The sequence below is a fragment of the Coregonus lavaretus genome, assembly GCF_964263955.1.
Source record: "Coregonus lavaretus genome assembly, chromosome: 22".
Lineage (NCBI taxonomy): Eukaryota > Metazoa > Chordata > Actinopteri > Salmoniformes > Salmonidae > Coregonus > Coregonus lavaretus.
The window spans coordinates 44,029,304-44,046,801 of NC_140009.1; the positions used below are offsets into that span (position 1 = coordinate 44,029,304).

The 17,498-nt window shown below is 42.2% G+C and overlaps 1 pseudogene across 1 annotated transcript in view; it reads right to left on the reverse strand.

The window, feature by feature from the left end:
* The window catches only part of LOC311149966 (cytosolic acyl coenzyme A thioester hydrolase-like), a 55,667-nt pseudogene that overhangs the window by 21,216 nt on the left and 16,953 nt on the right, over nt 1-17,498 (reverse strand). Inside the window, exon 4 of the transcript in view lies at nt 13,737-13,804. The product of the transcript in view is annotated as a cytosolic acyl coenzyme A thioester hydrolase-like (transcript). The remainder of the gene's footprint in view (nt 1-13,736; nt 13,805-17,498) is intronic.

A 17,498-nucleotide genomic window follows, 5' to 3' on the forward strand; every position in this document is an offset into this window, starting at 1 on the left:
GAAATGTCATTCCTCTGCTGGAGGTGTAAAACACAAACGGGGACATATTTGCAGATGTTATGGTCTTGTGAAAGCTGGCTGAATTCTGGCAAAGTGCATGTCTACAGATTCTCTCTTCTCCCTGTTTTTGTTTGCTTGAAAATATTGATACTGGAGACTTATCAGAAGAAACTGTGAAAACAAGCATTTATAGCGGCTAAGAAATGCATTGCCATTAATTGGAAGGTTAGTTATCCTTTCACAATGGATGGCAAAAATGTGAAGTTATGTATCATTTTATTTTATTTTATTTATTACAAGACTAAGGTTAAGGTTTTTTTTGTTTTTTTTGTTTCCAAACCTTACCCTTGGAAGGAAATTGTGTTGGTAGAGAGTTTAGTTATTGACTAGACTGGTGGGCGTCGGCCGTGCAGGCAGCTCGGGCTGAAATTTGAAATAGAGGATGCCTTAAAGACAATCAAAAGTCTTTGTTTTCATTTGTTAGTTTATTGGTTAAAGGTGCAACACAATATTTATTATTTAATTACCTTTGATCTAGTTCAGTCTTATCAATCACTTAAACATATGTAATAATGATCTCTGACCTAGCTTGAAGACTGTGGGCATTTTTGCTTACTTTTTTGGGGTCTAAATAGAGACAGTTAGAAGGGCCATGGCTCATGTTGGATAGTCTAGAAATGCAGGAAATTAGTTTTAGATGCCCAAAATAATTCTGGGGGAGGACCCCCAACCCCCCCCCCACTTCTAAAACCAAAGTTGCGCCCCTGATTGACAAATCAAATCAAATTGTATTTGTCACAGGCGACGAATACAACAGGTGTAGACCTTACAATGAAATGCTTACTTACAAGCCCTTAACCAACAATGCAGTTTTAAGAAAGAATACCCCCAAAAATAAAAGGTTTGTTTTGTAAATCACAAAAAATACAATATAAAATACAAAATAAAAGTAACGAATAATTAAAGAGCAGCAGTAAAAATAACGATAGCGAGGCTATATACAGGGACACTGGGATCTTTAAAGATACTGATGACCAGTAATTAGAAAGCAGTTGTTGATTAAGGATGCAAAAGTATTCATCCCCGTTGCCGTTTTTTCTATTTTGTTGCATTACAACCTGTAATTTAAATGGATCTCTACTTGGATTTCATGTAATGGACATACACAAAAAAATCCAAATTGGTGAAGTGAAATGAAAATAACCTTTTTCAAAAAATTCGAAAAAATAAATAATGGATAAGTGGTGCGTGGATATGTATTCACCCAATTTGCTCTGAAGCCTCTAAATAAGATCTTGTGCCAATTACCTTCAGAAGTCACATATTTGTTAAATAAAGTCCACCTGTGTCACATCATCTGTCACATGCTCTCACTATATATAAACCTGTTCTGAAAGGCCCCATAGTCTGCAACACCACTAAGCAAGGGGCACCACCAAGCAAGCGGCACCATGTAGACCAAGGAGCTCTCCAATCAGGTCAGGGACAAAGTTGTGGAGAAGTACAGATCAGGGTTGGGTTATAAAAAAATATCTGAAACTTTGAACATCCCACGGAGCACCATTAAATCCATTATTATGAAATGGAAAGAATATGGCACCACAACAAACTTGCCAAGAGAGGGCCGCCCACCAAAACTCACTGACCAGGCAAGGAGGGCATTAATCAGAGAGGCAACAAAGAGACCAAAGATAACCCTGAAGGAGCTGCAAAGCTCTACAGCGGAGATTGGAGTATCTGTCCATAGGACCACTTTAAGCCGTACACTCCACAGAGCTTGGCTTTAAGGAAGAGTGGCCAGAAAAAAGCCATTGCTTAAAGAAAAAAATAAGCAAACACGTTTGGTGTTTGCCAATAGGCATGTGGGAGACTCCCCAAACATATGGAAGAAGTACTCTGGTCAGATGAGACTAAAATTGAGCTTTTTGGCCATCAAGGAAAACGCTATGTCTGGCGCAAATCCAACACCTCTCATCACCCCAAGAACACCATCCCCACAGTGAAGCATGGTGGTGGCAGCATCATGCTGTGGGGATGTTTTTCATCGGCATGGACTGAGAAACTGGTCAGAATTGAAGGAATGATGGATGGCGCTAAATACAGGGAAATTCTTGAGGGAAACCTATTTCAGTCTTCCAGAGATTTGAGACTGGGACGGAGGTTCACCTTCCAGCAGGACAATGACCCTAAGCATACTGCTAAAGCGCTCTTGAGTGGTTTAAGGGGAAACATTTAAATGTCTTGGAATGGCCTAGTCAAAGCCCAGACCTCAATCCAATTGAGAATCTGTGGTATGACTTCAAGTTGGATGGGTTCCACTGGTGTACAGCAATCTTTAAGTTGGCGCAGAATGGATGGGAGTGAATGAAACTAGCTAGCTAACACATTCAAATTAACCATCTGAGGGAAATGTTTCTGACATGTTATCAATGAGTCAATCACGTCCAGATATACAATACTGTTGGATGGTGTTCATGTTGATTATGTATTATGACACTTCCAACTGGGAGGGAAGGTGCCTGCTGCCCAGGCAAAAAAAAAAAAAAAAACTTTCTGCAGCATTGAAGGTCCCCAAGAACACAGACTTTATGGTAGAGTGGCCAGACGGAAGCCACTCCTCAGTAAAAGGCACATGACAGCCCGCTAGGAGCACCATCCCTACGATGAAGCATGGTGGTGGCAGCATCATGCGGTGGGGATGTTTTTCAGCGGCAGGGACTGGGAGACTAGTCAGGATCGAGGGAAAGATGAACGTACCCAAGAAGGCATCATGCCCAAGAAGGCTCGAGGCTGTAATCGCTGCCAAAGGTTCTTCAATAAAGTACTGAGTAAAGGGTCTGAATACTTATGTAAATGTAATATTTACATAAGGAGAGAGGATGCGAGGAATTGGGGAAATACGGTGGAGATATATCTCTTCCCTCTGTTCTTACTCCCTCAATACAGGTGATGGGCTGCACTTGTCTGTGAAGATTGTGGGGTGCTGTTTTTCAGAGCAAGAATAAATGAAGCTGACACTATCCCAATTCTATGAGACACTCATACCTGTTCATGATGCAGCGTTGTGCCCCACTAAACACAACTCAGGGGCTCATTCTCAACCGTATTTCCCAGTTTCTTCGCAGTCCCTCTTCTTGCTTCCTATGGGAGAATCTCAATTGCATCTCCTTGATTCCTCGCATCCTCTTTCTCAAAACCCATTGGATAAGAAGGTCTGACATTCTCCTCCAATAGGTTTGAGAAAGAGGCGAGGAGAGAGGATGTAAGGAAACAAGGGAATCCAATTGATGTTTGTGATTCTCCCAGAATGTATCAGAAAATATGTAAGGTCCCTCCCCTCCACCTCCTGGTTTAGGGAAAGTTCAGAGGGGAAGGACCTTGGGCCACCTGTACAATCATGTATGCAGGAAACAAATGAAAGACAATGGAGAAAATGTTATTCATGTTTAGGACACAAGTTGTATTGTATAGAACAGATATGAATGTCTCAGCATAAATTGTGCTGACTAGTTCATTATTTATCAGGATTCAGTATGATTAATGAGTTTATTCTTATACTCTTGTCCTCGGGGGGCCTGATTGGTATCAGTCTTGGAGGGGCGTTAAGGGTTATTATTTGATCTTATCAAATCATGTCTCCATGATAATCTAGTATTTCACATAATATATCCAACTACAACTGATCACCTGTAGTCATTTGGAAGACCCACAAGAGATACCTACACTGACAAACAGCACCAGGACAGCAGCTCTCAGTGCCTCCTCCCGCTGTCACTGTCTAGCTGCCCTCCTAGCTGTCGTCTCCTCTTCACTCGACAGATAGAAAAGCACTGCCACAACTATGGCAGTGAGTATCTCGTCCATTTTAGGTATTCAAAACTATTGGCAAAGACATTTAGCTATAATAGCTAGCAAGCTATTATGCTATTCAGGCTAACGTTAAGTGAGGCTGCAGCTCGAGCCAGTGTCAGCCCAATAGCGGGAATGAATCATAAGCAAGCTAGAGATGTGTTGTTGGAGGATGTTTAAATGAAACATAGCTAGTTAGTACCAGGTTATATTGGCATATTAGCTTAGCTAGCCAGCTAACTTGGATAGCCAACATTCAATAAATAACCATTGATCATGACAAGGGATAGCATATAGCTACAGCACTAGCTAGGTAGGTAGTTAGCTAGTTACCTTTTGCAAATAGAAAAGTACTGTAGGGTCATTATCTATGCTAACTAATGTTCTACATTATTTTAAAGTATATTAAAAGCAAATTCTTATAATGTCAACACGAGTCGTCTCTTGCTAAAGTTATTGGAGGAACCCTCAACTCCGTTCTCTTATATCGCCACACTAACCCTCAACATGAGGGCACCTCGGGGTGCGTGCTTAGTCCCCTCCTGTACTCCCTGTTCACCCACGACTGCGAGGCCATGCATGACTCCAACACCATCATTAAGTTTGCCGTCGACACGACTGTGGTAGGTCTAATCACCGACGACGATGAGACAGCCTATAGGGTGGAGGTCAGAGAACTTGCAGTGTGGTGCTAGGACAACAACCTCTCCTTCAACGTGAGCAAGACAAAGGAGCTGATCGTGGACTGCAGGAAACGGAGGGCCGATCCCGCCCCCATTCACATCGACGGGGCTATAGTAGAGCGGGTCGAGAGCTTCAAGTTCCTTGGTGTCCACATCAATAAGGACCTATCATGGGCCAAACACCAAGACAGTTGTAAAGAGGGCATGACAACGTCTATTCCCCCTCAGGAAACTGAAAAGATTTGGCATGGGACCTCAAACAGTTCTACAGGTGCACCATCAAGAGCATCCTGACTGGTTGCATCACTGCTTGGTATGGCAACTGTGCGTCATACCACCACAAGGCGCTACAGAGGGTAGGGGGTAGGGCTGTTACAGTGACCATATTACCGCCACACCTGCAGTCACAAGTCATGAAAGCCCATGAGCTCATTTCTATAGGTTATGCAATTGCGTGAAAAAACAGAGTTATGGCCTTTTTTTTTAAAGAGGAGGATCCCATCAGCTTTCTATAGGCTACTATATTTATTTCTCAACTTTCCTAATATTAAGCACATTGATTCTCTTTACACAGATTCTGACCACAATTATTGACCACAACTACCTAACCACACACCTACTGACCACAACTACAACTACTGACCACAACCACAACTACTGACCACAACCATACTACTGACCCACACAACTACTGACCGAAACTACTGACCAGGGATGGGCATTTAAAATGACTACATTATAAAATAATATGTTTAAGTAAAATGTTTTAAACGTCTTCTACTACCACAAAAAAATAATTGTAAAGCACTTTAGCAAGCCCTACAACTTCACTTGTAATGTTACCATTTAGTTATTATTAATATTAGATTTATTCCGCTTGTTCTAGCGCTTAAATGACTTAAGCTATTAACACGAAACCAACTTCCAAATGTGCAGACTGCCGCAACTTTTGCTTGAGAAAATATTTTTTATAGACACATTTTCCTCATCGATCTACACACAATACCCCATAATGACAAAGCAAATCAGGTTTTTAGAAATGTTTGCAAAAATATATAATTACCTTATTTACATAAGTATTCAGACCCTTTGCTATGAGACTAAATTGAGCTCCGGTGCATCCTGTTCCCATTGATCATCCTTGAGATGTTTCTACAACTTGATCCGAGTCCACCTGTGGTAAATTCAATTGATTGGACATGATTTGGAAAGGTCTATATAAGGTCACACAGTGCATGTCAGAGCAAAAACCAAGCCATGAGGTCGAAGGAATTGTCCGTAGAGCTCCGAGACAGGATTGTGTCGAGGCACAGATCTGGGGAAGTGTACCAACACATTTCTGCAGCATTAAAGGTCCCTAAGAACACAGTGGCCTCCATCATTCTTAAAATGGAAGAAGTTTGGAACCACCAAGACTCTTCCTAGAGCTGGCCGCCCGGCCAAACTGAGCAATCGGGGGAGAAGGAACTTGGTCAGGGAGGTGACCAAGAACCCGATTGTCACTGACAGAGCTCAAGAGTTCCTCTGTGGAGCTGGGAGAACCTTCCAGAAGGACAACCATCTCTGCAGCACTCCACCAATCAGGCCTCTATGGTAGAGTGGCCAGACGGAAGCCACTCCTCAGTAAAAGGCATGACAGCCCGCTTGGAGTTTGCCAAAAGGCACCTATTGGACTCTCAGACCATTAGAAACAAGATTATCTGGTCTTGTGAAACCAAGATTGAACACTTTGGCCTGAATGCCAAGAGTCACGTCTGGAGGAAATCTGGCACCATCCCTACGGTGAAGAATGGTGGTGGCAGCATCATGCTGTGGGGATGTTTTTCAGCGGCAGGGACTGGGAGACTAGTCAGGATCGAGGGAAAGATGAACGGAGCAAAGTACAGAGAGATCCTTGATAAAAACCTGCTCCAGAGCGCTCAGGACCTCAGACTGGGGAGAAGGTTCACCTTCCAACAGGACAATGACCCTAAGCACACAGCCAAGACAATGCAGGAGTGGCTTCGGGACATGTCTCTGAATGTCCTTGAGTGGCCCAGCCAGAGCCTGGACTTGAACCCGATCAAATATCTCTGGAGAGACCTGATAATAGCTGTGCAGCGGCGCTCCCCATCCAACCTGGCAGAGCTTGAGAGGATCTGCGGAGAAGAATGGGAGAAACTCCCCAAATACAGGTGTGCCAAGCTGTTTTTTTATTTAACCTTTATTTAACTAGGCAAGTCAGTTGAGAACAAATTCTTATTTACAATGACGGCCTACACCGGCCAAACCCGGACGACACTGGGCCAATTTGCTCCGCCATATGGCACTCCCAATCACGGCCGGTTGTGATACAGCCTGGAATCGAACCAGGGGGTCTGTAGTGCTGCCTCAAGCACTGAGATGCAGTTCCTTAGACCGCTGCGCCACTCGGGAGCTTGTAGCGTCGTACCCAAAAAGACTCAATGCTGTAATCGCTGCCAAAGGTGCTTCAAGAAAGTACTGAGTAAAGGGTCCGAATACTTATGTAAATGTGATATTTCAGTTGTTTATTTTTAATACATTTGCAAAAACGTCTAAAAACCTGTTTTTGCCATTATGGGGTATTGTGTGTAGATTGAGGGAAAAAAACGATTTAATCAAACTTAGAATAAGGCTGTAACGTAAGAAAATGTGGAATAAGTCAAGGGGTCTGAATACTTTCCGAATGCACTGTATAGACAGCATAGAAATGAACTGTGCTGCATATTGTGCACTGCATCACACTGAAACAAATGCTGTTCTACTCATTCCCATCGTATTTAATAATATTATCCTCTGTCACCACTGTAGCGCTTAGTGGCTGACAATGGAACAAGCACCACAGTACATTATTACATGCCTTGGTTGGCACACCACATGAAATAATAAGGTAGGCAGGGCCGTAGCTACATATGAAGACACCGACATCCAGACCTCTGTAATAAAAATAAATAACTAAAACATATATTTTAGGAACTCAGTCGGGGTGTCAACTTACTGTTGAAAGTTAGAATAGTAGAATACACAAGGTGCAATTTTGAAACTTCATTGTGCATCAGCAGTTTTCCTCTTGTTATATGTCACTCACTGACAGTCACTAAATGAGCCCATGTTAGTAAAACATTTTTAGATTACATTTACCAATGTTTTCTCTTTTACAATTAAAGGTCAAAGACACTGCATTTCAAACAGTCAGCAATAATCTAATGAATTCAGGGCTTGTGAAATTATGCCGAGGCTAAATATAAGCCTTCCACAACCCACTAATAATTTAATTATTTCCTCTAAATAGTTTAACCTGCTTTTTTGCAATAATCACTGATCTGGCTTTCAGTCGGTCTATGAAAATGCCCATTTTGTTACAGATTTAACCAGAACCATGCATAATGCACATTCATTTCTTGTAGCAGGATTATAGAAAATGTACACAGGTCTCATAAACAACCTCTGAAGCACAAGCCCATGTGCTAGTGAGTAGCCAGCTAATCCTTATAGGAATCGTTATATTTCAAGTTTAGCCAACTTGGATCTATTTGCTAGCTAACAAGTTAGAACAGCTGAATTGTTATGAACACACCTTTCTGTCCGTCTCCATCTGTTTGAACAGCATGCTAGCCTGTCCTCTTTTTTCATATGTTGAAATCAAGTGGCCCACCTTATTTCTCAGAATGAGAATGAGTTGCCAATTCCTTATATAAGTAAGTGTTTTATGCTTATTGCACATATATAAAAACACAGACTAGACAGCTAGTATAAAAGTCTTTGGCTGAAATTTTGCTAGTAGTACCCCAATGCCTCGCACGACAAACTGAGCATACATTTTCCAGAATCAATGGTCATTGATACTCCTGTTTAAGTAGTGTCTGCTCTGTGCACAACTTGAGACATAAAAATAGTATTGTTAGAAAGGTTAACTTCTCCTCTATTACAGTAAAATAATGTCTCAATGAGTTTCGGTGTCCATATGACTGATTCTGTTGGACCAAACCTCAAATGCAAATAACGAGTTGAAACCGTCAGAGAGGAAGACGGCTTGGTGTGTGTGTAAACCAGGGTTTCCCAAACTCAGTCCTCGGGACCCCAAGGGGTGCACGTTTTGGTTTTTGCCCTAGCACTACACATCTGATTCAAATAATCAACTAATCATCAAGCTTTGATAATTTGAATCAGCGTGTAGTGTTAGGGCGAAAAACCAAAATGTGCACCCATTTGGGTCCCAAGGACAGAGTTTGGGAAACGCTGGAGAAGAAGAGGTGAAGCGAGAGGTTTCACTTTCACCAAAAGGTGTCCAAATTAAGCCCAATGTGTTTCTATGGGCTTATTTTGGACCTAAGCTTGTCGCCTGCCTTCCCGCCTTTGGGACAACGACTCCCATTGTTAGGGCGGGGACATGAGCATCTCTTCATTATATACAGATCTCTGGTATAAATGGGAAGGTGCACACAGCACAGAAGTAGCAAAGGAGACGAGACCAAAAAGACAACAAGCGGACATGAACACTCAAAAACAACAACGTGATTCTTTCGATACAGGCATTTGGAATATCGTGCAAAAACATGATATATCGCCCAGCCCTAACTTGTCGTAGCCTAATCATGGACGCATTTGAGATATATTCATACTGATACTGTAAATGTGTACATCAAACGTACCCACGCTCATTCTCTTATGTCTCTATGCTCACTCTACCTAGTTGTATATAATGTAAACTTTGTTTAAACTCTGTTGTCTATTTTCAGTCTCTAAATGTTGTCTATCACTGGCAGCACCATATCACCAAGTAACATTCAGAGTAAATATACTTGGTGAATAAAGGTGATTCTGATTCTGATTACCAACCGGGCACGCAGGGCACGTGCCCAGGTGCCCTGACCTCCAGGGGGCCTCACATTGATTTTGTTAGTCACTCTCACTCAGATATCATTTGGGAATAACATTTGCATTTTACACCCAAGTTAGAGCCATGCAGATAGGCAGTGTTGCCATGCCAACCATGCGTGGAATCGGGCGAGCTTTGCCCGGCCTTGTTAGCTCACTGCTCTCCATCATCCAGGAAGTTCCTCACATAGGAGGAAGCAGAGGTATATTTACATAGCCTCAGCTCACAAAGACTGATACCAGGCTATAAATGGCTCTACTGGACCTCTTCACTGTTATGTAGGGGAGGGGGCATGAGGGGAAGGGATGAGGAAGCATCAGAATGAGAGCTCCAATTCATGACCTTTGGAACCAATGAGGAGAGGAGTGCAATGCCATTTAACTACTGGCTCTAAATTTCAAATGTACAATATTGCATAAGTGAATGTTTGATAGGGTGTCAAAGACATGATAACTTTTGGTCTAGTGGCACTAATTGCTTGTTTGTTTTTCTTTTGGTGGACTGATGGAGAAGAGATTTTCAAATGATGCAAACTCAAAGAAGAGAAATTAGCTCCCTGATTGGCGTAATTCAAACAACATTTAAGTGTATTCGTGTGTGCATGCATTTCTTTTGTTTCAAATGTGATTGTGTATTTTATTTTTGTTTAGTAACCACAGTGGAAAGAAAAACTGCGGAGTTCACTTTGATGAGGAGACTATCCTTCTTGACTGACAAACACTGGTCTGAAGCACAGTGCACATTCACATCCTCTTCCCCAGTCAATTCTTCATCCTATTTTTGGGAATTCTCCAAGGGAATCCTTCCCTTCCTAGTGACTTTGAACACTCCGAATCCAAACCCCAGGAGAGATGGCCCCAATATATCTCTTTCTTTCCATCCCTCCCATCCCAAAATAATCCATATTTTACTGGCCTTTCAGAAAAGCGTGTTCCATGAACAAAGATAGTACAGCGGGGATTGTTTAATGCTTGATCCGATGATCAAAACCACCGATTTTCCATAGAAGTGAGCCAAGCTAGAACCACTGCAGAACTGCCAGCCTGCTGAACAGAGCAGGGGAAAGAGACTATAAATAGATTTCAAGGGTGGAATTCAATCAAATGTAGTCATCATACAGTGTGCTTTAAACTAAAGGAATGGCTTCCTTAGTTTGGAGTCAACGTTTGCTTCTCTGATTGATGATCAATGATTCACAAAAAAAGGGACATAACTTGGCAGGGGGTCTGGGGGTCCTCCCATTTTTGGGGGCATCTAAAGCTCATTTCTACACAATCTAATATGACCCATGGCCATTCTAGCCGGCTCTATTTAGAACAAAAAGTAAGCAAAAATGCCCACAGTCATCAAGCTAGGTAAGATATCATTATTAAATATGTTTAAGTGATTGATAAGACTGAACTAGATGAATGATAATTCAATATTGTGTTGCACCTTTAACCAATAGCCTAACAAATGAACAACTCTAACAAATAAAGTACAAAGACTTAACTTTTGATTGTCTTTATTAAGACATCCTCTATATTTCAGCCAGACCGACCAGCCAGCTCGAGCCGCCAGCATGCCCGACACCCACCAGTCTAGTCAATAACTAAACTCTTTCCCAACACAATTTCCTTCCCATCTATTTGTTTTGTCTCAAGGGAAAGGTTTGGAAAACAAAAGTATAATGAAAACACACATACACCTACACATTAACACACAGAAACAGTGCACCCTCCATATAATTCATATCATAGGCCTAATAGCACTGTAGAGCTTTGTTTACTTGCACACAATACAGCTGCGTCACCCCATCCTGCCCCTAGGGGTCCATGGCCCTGCAGCGCCCCAACCCAACACACCCCACTTAGCTTTAGGATCTTAGTGAAACATAAATTATTGGTTTCAGGTGTGTTAGGCCAAGGCCAGAGTGACAACAGTACGGCAGACCCCAGGGCCAGGACTGAGCAGCCCAGCAGCTAGGGATTGCCTAAATAGGTACACTACATGACCAAAAAGTATGTGGACACCTGCTCGTCGAACATCTCATTCCAAAATCATGGGCATTACAGTTTTTCTCCATTGGTTTGGCTCATTTCTTGAAACAGAAATTACATTCTCAAAACTCTAAGATCATTTGGCAAAACAGTCTTACAGTTCAGCACAACACTACAGCTCACTTGCAAAAGCTCATATCTCTCCTAAAACTGTTCACTCATGCTTCAAAACTAAATTCCTTTCCCATATAAGGAGTCAGTGCCACGAAAATGGCAAAGATCCTTCTCAATTGCTTTGGCTCATTTCTTGAAACAGACCGGACGTTCTCAACACTCTTGGTGCTTTAGCCAAAATAACGTGGATGGTTCGGCACAACACCATGGTTCACCTGCAAAAGCTCATACCTCTCCCAAAACAGTTCACGCATGTGTCAAAACTAAATTTCCTTCTCATTTAAACAGTCAGTGCCCCCAAAATGCTTCGTCCCTTTGGCATTGTGTAAACACTGCAAGTCAAAATGTTTAGATGTTTTGTCACTATGGCAGAGGACCATTGAAATATCCCTCATGTCCACCTTTCAGTCTTAGCCCAGTCCTTCATTGACAATGGTTACTGTACTGTTTTTTGTCTAGCTAACAGAATACAATTGTGTATAAAACTGAAAAAAATAAATAGGATTTTAGGGTAAGAGTAGCCTCCAAGGTTTGACATCACACATTGCACTCATACTGCCAAGGAAATTGTAACCATTATCATTCACACACATAAAGTAACTTCCATACATCAGAGTAAAAAGAAAATGTATACAGCATAATATACTGTAATATAAACACACAAACAAAAAACAATGAAAATTATATGCAGCCTACAGTGCTGTAAATAAAGCTGGAGTTTCACAACTAACAGTTCTTCACTGGTCGCTGTCCTCACCCTCCTGGCCATCCACACGCTGCTGTCTGTCTGGCCACAGATTCTCGTCCACATCACAGCGTATATTCTCCCTTGCGATGCAACGAGGGAAGAAACGGCGTGCATGTCGCAACCATCCCCTACACTGATCTGCTGTAATATCCTCACACGCAGCGTCCATTGCATGGAGCAGGGACCTCTGATCTTGAGCCCGATGCTCATACACTCTCCACCTCCAAGCGGAGAAATACTCCTCAATAGGATTGAGGAAAGGAGAGTAAGGTGGTAGGAACACCATGACCATCCTTGGATGAGTAGTGAACCAGGCCCTGATGAGCGGGCCACGGTGGAAATTCACATTGTCCCATACAATGACATATTGTGGTAGGTGAGGCCCTACGAGACCGCTCTCATTTTCAGGGATCAAATCAACATGAAGGCGGTCCAAGAAGATGAGGAGCTTCTGTGTATTGTATGGGCCAAGACTGGGGATGTGAGTGGCCACACCATTCTCCGATATGGCAGCACACATAGTTATATTGCCCCCTCGCTGGCCTGGGACATCCACCATGGCCCGGTGGCCAATAATATTACGGCCACGTCTTCGGCCCTTGGCCAGGTTGAAGCCAGCTTCATCCACAAACACGAGGATGTGATGGGTCTCGTTTCCTTCCAATGCCATTATTCTCTACAATAGCGTAAAAAAAGAAAACATCAAATCAGTCATACAGAAGAGTCATACACTACAGTTACAGACAATTACATAGGAATGTTCTATGTTCTCCACAAGTTCAATATACTACTGGCCACTACTCCAGTGGTTCCAAACCTGGGGTACATGTACCCCTATGCAGAGGTACTACAGGGGGTATTTGACAGAAAGGGGAGGGGGGAAATCATCAATGACTAGACTTACTGAAATGTTACAGTAAAACCCACAGTATTAGATAGATTTACATGGGAGGCACTAATTGCAGCTCTTTGACCCCTTTTCTTATTGTATGTTATATTCTTCAAAATAAGGATTATAATGATAATTGCATCATACAGTAAGCTGCAGTTTTTAGGCGAAATGTTGAAGTCAGATAAATCAAATACTTCCATACCTGGATTACCTGGATACACAAATCAGGTAAAGTGGGTACTGAAGCCAAAAAAGTTTGGGAACCACTGCTTAATTGTAAAAATGTTATAATGATGGACAACCAGTAACTGACTTACATGTACATACTGGTACCGCAGCTCTTTCACTCTATCAGAGTTCCTCTCAAATGGTACCCTGTAAATTTGCTTCATTGTCATCTGATGCTTCTTCAATATCCGGTCTATTGTGGAGATGCTTATAGAGTTGACATTTTGGAATATGGCATTGTCTTGTAGGATTGCAGCGCGGATCTGTCTCAATGTGATGGCATTATTTGCCATCACCATGTTACAGATCTCTTGTTCTTGTTGTTCATTGAGAAGTTTTCCTCTGCCACCTGTGCAAGGTTGTCGTCCAATCCTAGATATAGAAGTCAAAGGACAACACTCCATTCGTAATATATACCTTATGTATTCCTTACAGAATGAGTTACCTATGTAATTGTATTGTTGTTTTACTTACAGTAACTTTACCACAATTCTAATGCATCACTGCACAGTGACTGGAATACTACTGTAAACTGTATCATCAATACTGTAGAAAATAAACTATTCCATAGTTTATTTTCTCCAATGTTTTTCTTGTCATTTTTAGTATCATAACATCCCATTGAGGTAAGATATTACTGTAGGCCTATCACACACACACACTAAATGAATAGGTAAATATGTAAATAAATATATTTCTTGCTCTATGCACAGTGTCCTGTCCTATACAACATATAATTCCATCATTGACTGACTACATACCTGTTTTCCCTGCGAAAGGTTTGGATGATGGAGGAGACTGTTGAGCGAGGCACATTAGGCTGCACTCGGCGACCTGCCTCCGCCATTGTGAGGCCATGGTTGATGACATGGTCTATAATTGTGGCCCGAATTTCATCCGGGACAGCATGGTGTCTTCGTGCTCCTCGGCCTCTTCCCCCTATTCCACCACCACGCACCCTTACTCCTCCTCCTCCTCTTCTTCTTCCTCTTCCTCGAGCAGGCAGTTGCCCTTGTTCATTTACTTGGCCAGGTGCCTCCATGTTCATAAATTGTACTGGTCCTGCATGGTCAAGCTCTTTACATACATGTTTGGCAGCATTCACAGTCATGGACAGCACCTGTCAGGTAACTAAACATACTGTTTGATTGGTCATCTGAGATGTGTGAAACTCCTCCTTCGTTAGTCAAGTTCTAGTTTCACCCGACTGTCAATTGCTGTAATAAATTTATCAAATGTTCCAAGGGATTCATATATGGTATTCATGGTATTATGTTCTTGACTAATTTTGACAATTGAACAGACTATTGTGCATGTGATGACTTATACAATGAAATGACGCTGACACGTTTTGGAGCGAACAACCATTAGACTGAGAATCAACAATCAGTTTAGATCAACAAGATCTAGTCACTTGGAAATTGTGCTAAATGTAGGCTACCTGTACTTAATCATTTGCAAAGATGTACTGAGACATTGAGACATGTACTTAGACATTTGCAATTTGATGAAATGAATGAGAAATTCAATTCTGTTGTGAACAATTGCCAAGTGGTTTGGAGGTTTGTCCATGTAGTTTTGAGAATGTAATTTCTGTTTCAAGAAATGAGCCAAACCAATGGAGAAAAACTGTAATATGGAGTTGGTCCCCCCTTTGCTACTATAACTGCCACCACTCTTCTGGGAAGGCTTTCCACTAGATGTTGGAACATTGCTGTGGGGACTTGATTCCATTCAGCCACAAGAGCATTAGTGAGGTCGGGCACTGATGTTGGGCGATTTAAGCCTGGCTCACAGTCGGCGTTCCAATTCATCCCAAAGGTGTTTGATGGGGTTGAGGTAAGGGCTCTGTGCAGGTCAAGTTCTTCCACACCAATCTCGACAAACTATTTCTGTATAGACCTCGCTATGTGCACGGGGGCATTGTCATGCTGAAACAGGAAAGGGCCTTCCCCAAACTGTTGCCACAAAGTTGGAAGCACAGAATCGTCTAGAATGGCTTTGTATGCTGTAGCGTGAAAAAATGTCCCCTCACTGGAACTAAGGGGCCTAGCCCGAACCATGAAAAGCAGCCCCAGACCGTTATTCCTCCTCCACCAAACTTCACAGTTGGCACTATGCATTGGAGCAGGTATCGTTCTCATGACATACGCCAAACCCAGATTCGTCCGCCGGACTGCCAGATGGTGAAGAGTTTCCACTGCTCCAGAGTCCAATGGCGGCGAGCTTTATACCACTCAAGCCGACATTTGGCATTGCGCATGGTGATCCTAGGCTTGTGTGTGGCTGCTCGGCCATGGAATCCCATTTCATGAAGCTCCCGATGAACAGTTATTGTGCTGACGTTGCTTCCAGAGGCAGTTTGGAACTCTGTAGTGAGTGTTGCAACTGAGGACAGACGATTTTAACGCGCTTCAGCACTTGGTGGTCCCGTTCTGTGAGCTTGTGTGGCCTACCGCATCGCGGCTGAGCCGTTTCCACTTCACAATAACAGCACTTACAGTTGACCGGGGCAGCTCTAGCAGGGCAGAAAGTTGATGAACTGACTTGTTGGAAAGGTGTCATCCTATGACGGTGCAATGTTGAAAGTCACTGAGCTCTTCAGTAAGGCCATTCTACTACCAATTTTTTCCTATGGAGATTGCATGGCTGTGCGCTCAATTTTATACACCTGTCAGCAACGGGTGTGGCTGAAATAGCCGAATCCACTAATTTGAAGGGGTGTCCACATACTTTTATTTATATAGTGTATGTCCCCTGACGTGGGCATGTTTTCAATGCAGACTCCTTTTGTCATACACTATTCCATTTAAGGCATCCAGACCTTATGAAAGTTGCACAGTATACCCTAGTGATACATAACTTGACATTTCTTCCATCCATTGTGAGAGGATAACCAACCTTCCAATTAATGGCAATGCATTTCTTAGCCGCTATAACTGCTAGGTTACAGTTTCTTCTGTACAGTACTGTAGAGTAGAGTTCAGTACATTAGAGTTGAGTACAGTAATGTACATATCTACTTTACTGTACTGAACTCTACTCTGCTGTGCTATGATGTCAAACTTGTGAAACATAGATGTCGATGATTGTTTCAGATTTGGCCTGCTCCGGACCAACCAAATGTGGTCTTGTTTGGGGGCGGAGCTCATTACAATAATAGCCAGTGTGTAGAATAATACCCATATATGCAAAATAAGGATATTGCATATTTCTACCTTTGTGTACCAATTCAGGATACATCGCCATGAAGAGAATGACATTCATATCCATAATTATGCATTCCTGTATAGTACAGATCAGGGACCCATGATACAATTCTGTTACCGGATTTAAATCCCCTTCACCTACTGTAGTTAAATAACCAAAATACATTTTTTTCCAACTCAATGTGTCATGTCATAGCTGACACACCATTTCTTTCTGCAGACATCTTTGAATCTTAATTTGGAGCAGATATTTATGAGAGTTTTGGAAAATGTTACTGTAATTCTGTTGTCAAGCCTTGCATCTGCATTGTTCTTCCATGAAATGTGTTTTTGTGAAATGTTCTATGTACATTTTTCAAAGTAGTTCTTATACATAGAGTTGTATGGCTTGTTAAACTTTGAAATCAATGTTTTTTGTTTGGCATACATTTTAAAGTGAACATTTTGAGTCAATGCATAATTCCGTTACCATGGAATTGCCCTAAAGGACGTTTCTGCTCCCTATGGAAGCCTGAGATGTGACTGTTTATATGTGTTGTTAACATGGGCGATAATGATTGTGTGTGTGTGTGTGTGTGTGTGCATGCGTGAGAGACATGTTCTTGCTCCAACTCTCCTATGGCACGTGCTATGCCGTGTGAGCCACACTCCACAATCATGACAGCACTGCCATGCTTTTTTAAGCCTGGCCCACAATGCATTACAGTAAACTGTGTGTGTATATGTGTGCAACAGTCTGTGTGTGTATATGTGTTCATGTAAATATGTGTCTCTCTCTGTGTGTGTGTGTCTGTGTTTCATGATGGTCCGCCCTGCGGGGACAATCATCACGGCTTGTGCACACAGTACCCAAAGTT